Below are 11331 nucleotides of genomic sequence, written 5' to 3'. Positions count from 1 at the left end.
TGGATCCTGAACCACTGCGCCACCAGGGAAGTCCCAACAAAATCGACTTTAAAATAGACTGTTAAAAGAGATAAGGAAGGACACTACATAATGATAAAGGGATCAAACCAAGAAGAAGATATATCAATTGTAAATATATATGCATCCAACATAAGAGGACCCCCAATATATAAGGCAAATACTAACAGCCATAAAAGGAGAAATCAACAGTAACAAAATAATAGTGGGGACTTTCAACACCCCACTTTCATCACTGGACAGATCATGCAGACAGAAGGTTGATAAGGAAACACAGGCCTTAAATGACACATTAGACCAGATAGACTTAATTGATATTTATAGAGCATTCCATCCAAAAGCAGCAGAATACACATTCTTCTCAAGTGCACACGGAACATTCTCCAGGATTGACTGCATGCTGGGCACAAAATGAGCCTCAGTAAATTTAAGAAAATTGAAATCATATTAAGCATCTTTTCCAACCACAATGCTATGAGGTTAGAAATCAGTTACAAGAAAAAAACTGTAAAAAACACAAACACATGGAGGCTAAACAATATCCTACTAAACAACCAATGGATCACTGAAGAAATCAAAGAGGAAATCAAAAAATATCTAGAGACATGAAAATGAAAGCACATGATCCAAAACCTATGGGACGTGGCAAAAGCAGTTCTAAGAGGGAATTTTATAGCAATAAAATCTTACCTCAGGAAACAAAAATCACAAATAACCTTATACCTCAAGCAACTAGAGAAAGAAGAACAAACAAAACCCTAAGTTAGTAGAAGGAAAGAGAGCATAAAGATCAGAGTCGAAATAAATGAAATAGAAATGAAGAAAACAATAGAAAATATCAATGAAACTAAAAGCTGGTTCTTTGTTTTTTGGGGTTTTTGTTTGTTTGTTTGTTTTATTTAACACATCTTTATTGGAGTATAATTGCTTCACAATGCTGTGTTAGTTTCTGTTGTACAACAAAGTGAATACATATATCCCCGTATCCCTCCCTCTTGAATCACCCTCCCACCCTCCTTATCCCACCCCTCTAGGTTGTCACAAAGTACCGAGCTGATCTCCCTGTGCTATGCTGCTGCTTCCCACTAGCTATCTATTTTACATTTGGTAGTGTATATATGTGGATGCTACTCTCACTTCACCCCAGGTTCCCCCTCCCCACCCCGTGTCCTCAAGTCCATTCTCTACGTCTACATCTTTATTCCTGCCCTGCCACTAAGTTCATCAGTACCTTTTTTTTTTTTTTTTTTTAGATTCCATATATATGCATTAGCCTATGGTATTTGTTTTTCTCTTTCTGACTTACTTCACTCTGTATGACAGACTCTAGGTACATCCACCTCACTACAAATAACTCAGTTTCATTTCTTTTTATGGCTGAGTAATATTCCATTGTATATATGTGCCACATCTTTTTTATCCATTCATCTGTCAATGGACATTTAGGTTGTTTCTATGTCCTGGCTATTGTAAATAGTGCTGCAATGAACATTGTAGCACATATCTCTTTTTGAATTATGGTTTTCTTAGGGTATATGCCCAGTAGTGGGATGGCTAAGTCATATAGTAGTTCTATTTTTAGTTTTTTAAGGAACCTCCATACTGTTCTCCATAGTGGTTGTATCAATTTACATTCCCACCAACAAGCAGGAGGGTTCCCTTTTCCCCACACCCTTTCCAGCAATTATTGTTCCTAGATTTTTTGATAATGGCCATTCTGACCCATGTGAGGTAATACCTCATTGTAGTTTTGATTTGCATTTCTCTAATAATTAGTAATGTTGAGCATCTTTTCATGTGTTTGTTGGCCATCTGTATGTCTTCTTTGGTGAAATGTCTATTTAGGTCTTCCACCCATTTTTTAATTGGGTTTTTTGTTTTTTTGATATTGAGCTCCATGAACTGTTTGTATATTTTGGAGATTAATCCTTTGTCTGTTGTTTCATATACAAATATTTTCTCCCATTCTGAATGTTGTCTTTTTATCTTGTTTATGGTTTCCTTTGTTATGCAAAAGCTTTTCAGTTTAATTAGGTCCCATTTGTTTATTTTTGTTTTTATTTTCCTTACTCTAGGAGGTGGGTCAAAAAAGATCTTGCTGTGGTTTATGTCAAAGAGTGTTTTTCCTATGTTTTTCTCTAAGAGTTTTATAGTGTCTGGTCTTACATTTAGGTCTTTAATCCATTTTGAGTTTACTTTTGTGTATGGTGTTAGGTAGTGTTCTAGTAGTTTTCTGGTGGCATCTTTAGGATTTTCTATGTATAGTATCATGTCATCTGAAAACAGTGACAGTTTTACTTCTTCTTTTCCAATTTGTATTCCTTTTGTTTCTTTTTCTTCTCTGATTGCTGTGGCTAGGACTTCCAAAACTATGTTGAATAAGAGTGGCAAGAGTGGACGTCCTTGTCTTGTTCCTGATCTTAGTGGAAATGCTTTCAGTTTTTCACCATTGAGAATGATGTTTGCTGTGGATTTGTCATACATGGCCTTTATTATGTTGAGGTAGGTTCCCTCTATGCCCATTTTCTGGAGAGTTTTTATCATAAATTGTGTTGAATTTTATCAAAAACTTTTTCTGCATCTATTGAGATGATCATATGGTTTTTATTCCTTAATTTGTTAATATGGTGTGTCACATTGATTGATTTGCGTATATTGAAGAATCCTTGCATCCCTGGGATAAATCCCACTTGGTCATGGCGTATGATCCTTTTAATATGTTGTTGGATTCCGTTTGCTAGTATTTTGTTGAGGATTTTTGCATCTATGTTCATCGGTGATATTGGTCTATAATTTTCTTTTTTTGTGATATCTTTTTCTTGTTTTGCTATCAGGGTGATGGTGGCTTTGTACAATGAACTTGGGAGTGTTCCTCCCTCTGCGATTTTTTGGAAGAGTTTGAGAAGGATAGGTGTTAGCTCTTCTCTAAATGTTTGATAGAATTCGCCTGTGAAGCCATGTGGTCCTGGACTTCTGTTTGTTGGAGGCTTTTTAATTACACTTTCAGTTTCATTACTTGTGATAGGTCTGTTTATATTTTCTAATTCTTCCTGGTTCAGTCTTGGAAAATTGTACCTTTCCAACAATTTGTCCATTTCATTGTGGTTGTCCATTTTATTGGCATATAGTTGTTTGTAGTAGTCTCTTATAATCCTTTGTATTTCTGTGATGTCAGTTGTGATTTCTCCTCTTTCATTTCTAATTTTATTGATTTGCGTCCTCTCCCTTTTTTTCTTGATGAGTCTGGCTAAGGGTTTATCAATTTTTTTTTATCTTCTCAAAGGACCAGCTTTTAGGTTTATTGATCTTTGCTATTGTTTTCCTCATTTCTATTTCATTTATTTCTGCTCTGATCTTTATGATTTCTTTCCTTCTACTGACTTTGGGTTTTCTTTGTTCTTTCTCTAGTTGCCTTAGGTGTAGCATTAGATTGTTTATTTGAGATTTTTCTTGTTTCTTGAGGTGAGATTGAATTGCTATAAACTTCCCTCTTAGAACTGCTTTTCCTGCATCCCATAGGTTTTGGGATATCGTGTTTTCATTGTCATTTGTTTCTATGTATTTTTAAATTTCTTCTTTGATTTCTTCAGTGACCTCTTGGTTATTTAGTAGCACAATGTTTAGCCTCCATGTATTTGTGTTTTTTACAGTTTTTTCCCTGTAATTGATTTCCAATCTCATAGCGTTGTGGTCAGAAAAGATGCTTGATAGGATTTCAATTTTCTTAAATTTTCCAAGGCTTGATTTGTGACCCAAGATGTGATCTATCCTGGAGAATGTTTCGGTGTGCACTTGAGAAGAAAGTGTATTCTGCTGCTTTAGGGTGGAATGTTCTATAAATAACAATTAAATCTATCTGGTCTATTGTGTCATTTAAAGTTTGTTTTTCCTTATTTATTTCCTGTTTGGATGGTCTGTCCATTGGTGTAAGTGGGGTGTTAAAGCCCCCTACTATTGTGTTACTGTTGATTTCCCCTTTCATGGTTGTTAGCATTTGCCTTATGTATTGAGGTGCTCCTATGTTGGGTGCATAAATATTTATGATTGTTATATCTTCTTGGATTGATCCCTTGATCGTTTTATAGTGTCCTTATCTCTTGTAACAGTCTTTATTTTAAAGTCTATTTTGTCTGATACAAATATTGCTACTCCAGCTTTCTTTTGATTTCCATTTTCATGGAATATCTTCTTCCATCTCTTCACTTTCAGTCTGTATGTGTCCCTAGGTCTGAAGAGGGTCTCTTGTAGACAGCATATATATGGATCTTGTTTTTGTATCCATTCAGCCAGTCTGTGTCTTTTGGTTGGGGCATTTAATACATTCACATTCAAGGTTATTATCGATATGCATGTTCCTATTACCTTTTTCTTAGTTGTTTTGGGTTTGTTATTGTGGGTCTTTTCCTTCTCTTGTGTTTTCTGCCTAGAAAAGTTTCTTTAGCATTTGTTGTAAAGCTGGTTTGGTGGTGCTGAATTCTCTTTGCTTTCGCTTGTCTGAAAAGCTTTTGATTTCTCTGTCGAATCTGAATGAGATCCTTGCTGGGTAGAGTAATCTTGGTTGTAGGTTTTTCTCTTTCATCACTTTAAGTATATCCTGCCACTCCCTTCTGGCCTGAAGAGTTTCTGCTGAACAATCAGCTGATAACTTTATGGGGATTCCTTTGTATGTTATTTTTTATTTTTCCCTTGCTGCTTTTAGTATTTTTTCTTTGAATTTAGTTTTTGTTAGTTTGATTAGTACGTGTCTTGGTGTTTTTCTCCTAGGGTTTATCCCTCAGGACTCTGCACTTCCTGGACTTGCGTGACTATTTCCTTTCCCACTTTAGGGAAGTTTTTGACTATAATTTCTTCAAATATTTTCTCAGACCCTTACTTTTTCTCTTCTTCTTCTGGGACACCTATAATTTGAATGTTGGTGCTTTGTTGTCGCAGAGGTCTCTGAGGTTGTCTTCAGTTTTTTTTTTAAAAAATTTTTGCACTTTATTTATTTATTTATGGCTGTGTTGGGTCTTCATTTCTGCGTGAGGGCTTTCTCTAGCTGCGGCGAGTGGGGGCCACTCTTCATTGTGGTGCACGGGCCTCTCATTGTCGCAGCCTCTCTCATTGCAGAGCACAGGCTCCAAACGCGCAGGCTCAGTACTTGTGGCTCACGGGCCTAGTTGCTCCACGGCATGTGGGATCCTCCCAGACCAGGGCTCGAACCCGTGTCCCCTGCATTGGCAGGCAGATTCTCAACCACTGCGCCACCAGGGAAGTCCCTGTCTTCAGTTCTTTTCATTCATTTTTCTTTATTCTGCTCCTCGGTAGTTATTTCCACCTTTCTGTCTTCCAGCTCACTTATTCGTTCTTCTGCCTCAGTTATTCTCTTATTGATTCCTTGTAGTGTGTTTGTCATTTCAGTTATTGTTTTGTTGTTCATCTCGGTTTGTTATTTAGTTCTTCTATATCTTTGTTAAACATTTCTTGTATTTTCTCAATCCGTGCCTCCATTCTGTTTCCGAGATTCTGAATCATCTTTACTATCATTACTCTGAATTCTCTTTCAGGTAGGTTGCCTATTTCCTCTTCATTTATTTGGTGTTATAGGTTTTTACCTTGCTCCTTCATCTGTGACATATTTTTTTGCCGTCTCATTTTTTTTTTTTTTGATGGGTGGGATTGTGTTCCTCCTGTCTTACTGGTTGTTTGGCATGAGGCTTCCAACACTGGAGTTTGTAGGCTGTTGGGTAGAGCTGGGTCTTGGTGCTGAGATGAGGACCTCCAGGAGACCTCACTCTGATGAATATTACCTGGGGTCTGAGGTTCTCTGTTAGTTCAGTGGTTCAGACTCAGGGGTCCCACTGCAGGAGCTTTGGCCCAACCCCTGGCTCGTGAACCAAGATCCTGCAAGCCATGTGGGGTGGCAGTTCACTTGGGGGTCCTCCCATCTCCTTGGGCATCGAGGTCCCCACCAAAGCTGGTTCTTTGAAAAGATAAACAAAATTGATAAACCTTTAGCCAGACTCATCATGTAAAAAAGGGAGAGGGCTAAAGTCAATAAAATTAAAAATGAAAAAGGAGAAGTTACACCTACATCACAGAAATACAAAGGATCATAAGAGATCACTACAGACAACTATATGCCAAAAAAATGGACAACCTGGAAGAAATGGACAAATTCTTAGAAAGGTGCAATCTCCCAAGACTGAATCAGGAAGAAATAGAAAATATGAACAGAATAATCCCAAGTACTGAAATTGAAACTGTGATTAAAAATTCCCACCAAACAAAAGTCCAGGACCAGATGGCTTCACAGGTGAATTCTATCAAACATTAGAGAAGAGGTAACACCTATCCTCAAACTATTCCAAAGAATTGCAGAGGAAGGAATACTCCCAAACTCATTCTATGAGGCCACCAATACCCTGATATCAAAACCCGACCGGAACTTCCCTGATGGTCCAGTGGGTTAAGACTCCATGCTCCCAATGCAGGGGGCCCTGGTTCAATTCCTGGTCAGGGAACTAGATCCTGCATGCCTGCCACAACTAAGAGTTCACATGCCGCAACTAGGAGTCTGCATGCCAGACACAGGGAACTCTGCTCAATATTCTGTAATAATCTAAATGGGAAAAGAAGTTGAAAAAGAATAGATATGTGTACAGGCATAACTGAATCACTTTGATGTACACCTGAAACTAACAGAACATTATTAATCAATTATGCTCCAATATAAAATAAAAGTAAAAAAAAAAAGACTGTACTGTGATGAGGGCTACAAATGGAAAATACATATCACAATGAGAAATGATCTGACTTGGGGGGGCCTAACTTACCTATACTCTGTAGCCACGGATTCCACTTTTGTGAAATGTAAGAGTTGCAAACATTAGGAAGTAATTTAGAGATGAAATAACTTCACCGCAAACCAGGAGAGTCTTTCTAGTTTTCAGTGTTAGTACTTGTTCCTGACCTGCTTCTCAGTAGAAAGTCCTCCTTGGGGATCTAATGGTAATGTGAAAACACAGACCTTAACAAATGTCTTAGGGAAATTTATTGGCCCCTCACTGCCTTTTTAGCATCACAGGAGGAAGTAATACAATACCATGAGACCAGCTTCAGGAGTAAATTTCTGCAAATGTTGATATAGGGTAAGCCCCCTTCATTTTAAAATATTTATTCCAAACCTCCTTTCAGTTTATTCCAGACCTCTCCTCACCATAATCAAAACAATTTGTAAACCCCATGATAAAAATAGGACTTGTAATTTAAAAAATGCAAGAGAAGCGAGCTTGCCAGTGCAACCTCTGATTTGGAAGATGTAGTCCTTAGCTTCTTCAGTGTCCCAAACCACTCTGGACTTGGTGAGTTGAAACAACCACATATCCCTACGATTCTGCTGGGCTTGGCGCAGTTGATCTTGGCTGCACTCACTATGCATCTGTGGGTCAACTTGTGGGTCAGCTAGAGAACTAGCTGGACCCAAATGGCCTCACTCATGTCTGGCAGTTGGCTAGCTATCTGCTGGAGCAACAGGTGTTTCTTGATCTCTAGCAGGCTACTCGGGCTTGTCCACATTGTGGTTCAATTCCAAGAGCAGTGCCAAAGCATTTCAAGTTTCGGTTTGCTTCACATGTTGCTACCATCTCCTTGACCAAAGCAATTTTAAGGCTAGTTCTGTTGCAAAGGATGGAGGAAGACTCCACCTCTTGATGGGAGGAGCCATCAAGCCACTGTGCAAGGGTAGAGATGCAGCAAGGGGAAGAAACTAGCCCTTTGCAATAGTGGTGTAAATCCTCATGGGTCTTGTAACATCCACATTTTAGTCTCTGAAATTTCTCCAGTCTGGAGCAAAGCTGCCCCAACCCAGTCCTTGAGGACCATTCCCAAGATTTACAATCAAGAGAATTGTTTAGCACACATGAAGAATCCTGCTCTGACAAGTACACACCCCAATCCCAAAAGGAGTCTAGATGATGGCCTGCATGAGTCAGGGCTCCAGCAGGGAACATGGCACATTCAGACTGGGTGACTGAGGAGTGGTCAATAAAGGAGCTATTTGCAAATGTGTGGATGGGGTTTAGAGAAACTTACCCCAAAACTGGCTTCAACTCTTGGTAGGTGTCGAACCAAAAGATACAACCAAGCCAAAGATCAGGAGAAGGAAGGATTTATTACTTGCAGCAAGTAAGGAGAACACTGGGGATCATCCCCGAAGTGGTGTCTCCTAGAATAGCAAAACTGGGGAAGTTTTAAGCTAAGCATACCTGCATATTCATGAAGAGGTTTGGGCAGTTGACAGAGTCCAAGCTTTAGCTGTTTGAAGTCAGAAAACATCAACATCATCATCCCTTAGGTTCCAGTTGATCTGGTGGTTGAGTACTTCAGGCTAATCTTTACCATTGAAACAGAACTGGGAGTGTTTACACCTGATATATTATCTTTGCTGTTGTTACTTCTCTTGCCTGATAACAGTCGTTTCTGCGTTCTTTTGTTCTCTTAAGATCATTAATTACTGAGACACGTTCAAGGGCGAGCTTTGTGGCCAGGCTTAGATCACAAAATGGCTTAGGTCAAAAATGGCTTCTGATGTTAAGAAAGCCATGCCTGGTTCTCTTTCTTTCTACCTAATCTGCTTACAAAACCAACAAGGGATGGGCACAGCTAGCAACACTGGGGAGCCATTGATAGTCTCCTCTCCTTTGCCCTCTCCCCACCTAGCAAACCAAAGGTCTGCAAAGAGAACAGTTACCAGAATCTGCACAGACAGTCAACTCGCAGTGACCCAGCCAGAAGGAGCTGGAATACATACTGTGACCCCACTCTTCTCTCACCCACCAGTGCCTCTCCTTAGCTGAGCTGGAGCCCCTGGGGATGGCGTTAATATCTGCTAAGCTGGTTTACTGATGATCGGACTCAAGGTGGCTGTTAGTAGTTAAATTGTGTACCCCCAAAAGGTATGCTGAAGTCCTAACCCTGGGAATGTGTGACCTTATTTGGAAATAGGGTCTTTGCAGTTATGACCAAGTTAAGATGAGGTCATACAAGGTCATGTTTAGGATTGGGGTGGGCCCTAATCCAATGTGACTAGTGTGTTAGTCTGCTAGGGCAGCCGTAACAAAGTACCCCAGATAAGGTTGCTTAAGCCACAGAGTTGTATTCTCTCTCAGTTCTGGAGGCTGGAAGTTGAAGATGGCGTCAGCAGGCTTGCTCTCCTCTGAGGCCTCACCCCTTGGATTGCAAGACAGCCGCCCTCTTGCTGCCTCTTCACATGGTCTTTTTTCTGTGGGCGCTCATCTGTCTTGTTTCTGTGTGTCCTAATCTCCTTTTCTAAGAATACCTGTCAAATTGGATCAAAGCCCTCCCTAAAGGCCTCATTTTAAAATAATTACCTCTATCTATAAAGACCCTATCTCCAAATGCAGTCACATTCTGAGGTACTAGAGGTTAAGGCTTCAGCATATAAATTTGGGGGGAACACAGTTCAGCTCATAATAGTTGGCATCCTTATAAGAAGAGGAGAAGAGACACAGACTCAGAGAGAAGAAAGCCATGTGAAGACGGAGGCAGAGACCGAGTGATTTAGCCACAAACCAGGGGATACCTGGAGCTACCAGAAGCTGAAAAAGGCAAGGAAAGATCCTCCCCTAGAGGCTTCAGAGGGAACATGTCTGTGCCAGCACCTGAATTTTGGACTTCTAGCCTCTAGAACCATGAGAGAAAAAAATTCTGTTGTTGTAGGCCATCCAGTTTGTTCTAACTTGTTATAGCAGCCAAAGGAAGCCATAGTCAACATGGTCGAAATGTTGGAATTTCCCAGACATTTAACAGAGGATGTTTCAAGAGACACAAATGTTGTGTGGATCTACTCTGTGCACACCCTAATGATACCCTCCAGCGGTGGCCCAGAAGATCCACCATCAAAGCATTAAAAAAGGTGTTGTTAAGGGGGGAGCACCAGCATTCTTGAATTGCACTGGTGGTGTTCAAAAGGACTCGAGAATAGTGGATATTTTTCATTTGCCCTTCAATATCCACTCTCCACCCCATTCTTGCCCCAAGAGGCTGACCTGTACAAGCTACAGACAGCTCATATATTTAGTTTATTCAAGCTAACCTCTGGGAGTGTAGACTCTAGGCCACTTGACTACAGGCTTCGAGTAAGGAGTCTAATAGAGTTGAACATCATTCCCAGGTGCTCCAGCCAACACATTAAACCCTGAATTTCATTTTGAGAAATTTAGCTCCCTCAAGCCTTCTTCTGATGTCCTTGGAGTCCACTACCATGGTTCTTCCAGACTCCTGCCAGCACAGATGCCTGAGGCCCTGCTTCACTTTTTTTTTTTTTTAACATCTTTATTGGAGTATAATTGCTTTACAATGGTGTGTTAGTTTCTGCTTTATAACAAAAAAATATGGAACGCTTCACGAATTTGCGTGTCATCCTTGCAGAGGGGCCGTGCTAATCTCTGTATCGTTCCAATTTTAGTATATGTGCTGCCGAAGCGAGCACCCTGCTTCACTTTCAGTGTTTAGCTCTGCTCTCCATGGCAGACCTCATATTTGTTCATCTGAGACATGTTGGAATCAAACTCGTCCTATGGGCCTGGAGGCACTGAGGGGTGATGGGAGCAAATCCTGAGGGTAATAGGCATCAGCCAGAGAGGCACTCCCCCAGGAGTGTTCATTGAAAGATATAGATGCAGGGGAGGCTGGCTAGGGGCTGGGGTGCAGGGAAAGACAAAATTCGCAGCCTTTTGTCAACCCACATCTCAGGGTCCCCTTCTCTCCCATCAGTTCCCTCAGCATAAGAGACCAGACAGGGCTATGCATTTAATTGGCAATGCAGCTCTGCAGCCTTTACAGTCAGGCCCTGGACTGGCTTCCACCATTTCTCTCCTGCAGCTACAGAGGATGGGGGATTCCATCAGAGCGTTCTGATTTCCAGCTGGGCTCTGCATTGACTGTAACTGCCTTCAATTTGTCCTTTTCTCTGGGTATGCACTCAAGGGCCATCAGAAGCAGCCTACTGACCCCACAGTCTTTCTAATCCCTCTCGTTGCCCTTGTGACTGTCTTACAGCCCTTTGCTCTCCCATTGCCTTGCTCTCCCCTCCTGTGCCATCACCAGTGAACGCCTGTGGTGGGTTACCAATGTCCCACTGCTCACTCCTTAGATATGTGAGCAACCAGTTCCCGAATCCCATTTTGAGGGTCTGTTTCCAAGGCCCACTCCTGGCACATCCTTTGTATGTATGAGATGGGGTCCTGGGTAGAAACAGATGGCACACACAAACTGGGTAATTGAGAAGATCCTAATAAAGGGACTGCTTAC

At 40.8% G+C, this 11331-nt stretch overlaps 1 non-coding gene across 1 annotated transcript; it reads right to left on the bottom strand.

Moving 5' to 3' along the window:
- Positions 1 to 10406: 10406 nt before the first annotated feature.
- On the bottom strand, positions 10407 to 10510 carry LOC132361036 (U6 spliceosomal RNA). Its single transcript, XR_009501351.1, has one exon. It is a non-coding gene; the product is annotated as a U6 spliceosomal RNA (small nuclear RNA).
- Positions 10511 to 11331: the final 821 nt, after the last annotated feature.

This window comes from Balaenoptera ricei, chromosome 2 (assembly GCF_028023285.1).
Source record: "Balaenoptera ricei isolate mBalRic1 chromosome 2, mBalRic1.hap2, whole genome shotgun sequence".
Taxonomy (NCBI): domain Eukaryota; kingdom Metazoa; phylum Chordata; class Mammalia; order Artiodactyla; family Balaenopteridae; genus Balaenoptera; species Balaenoptera ricei.
This window is presented reverse-complemented; position numbering and strand designations above follow the sequence as displayed.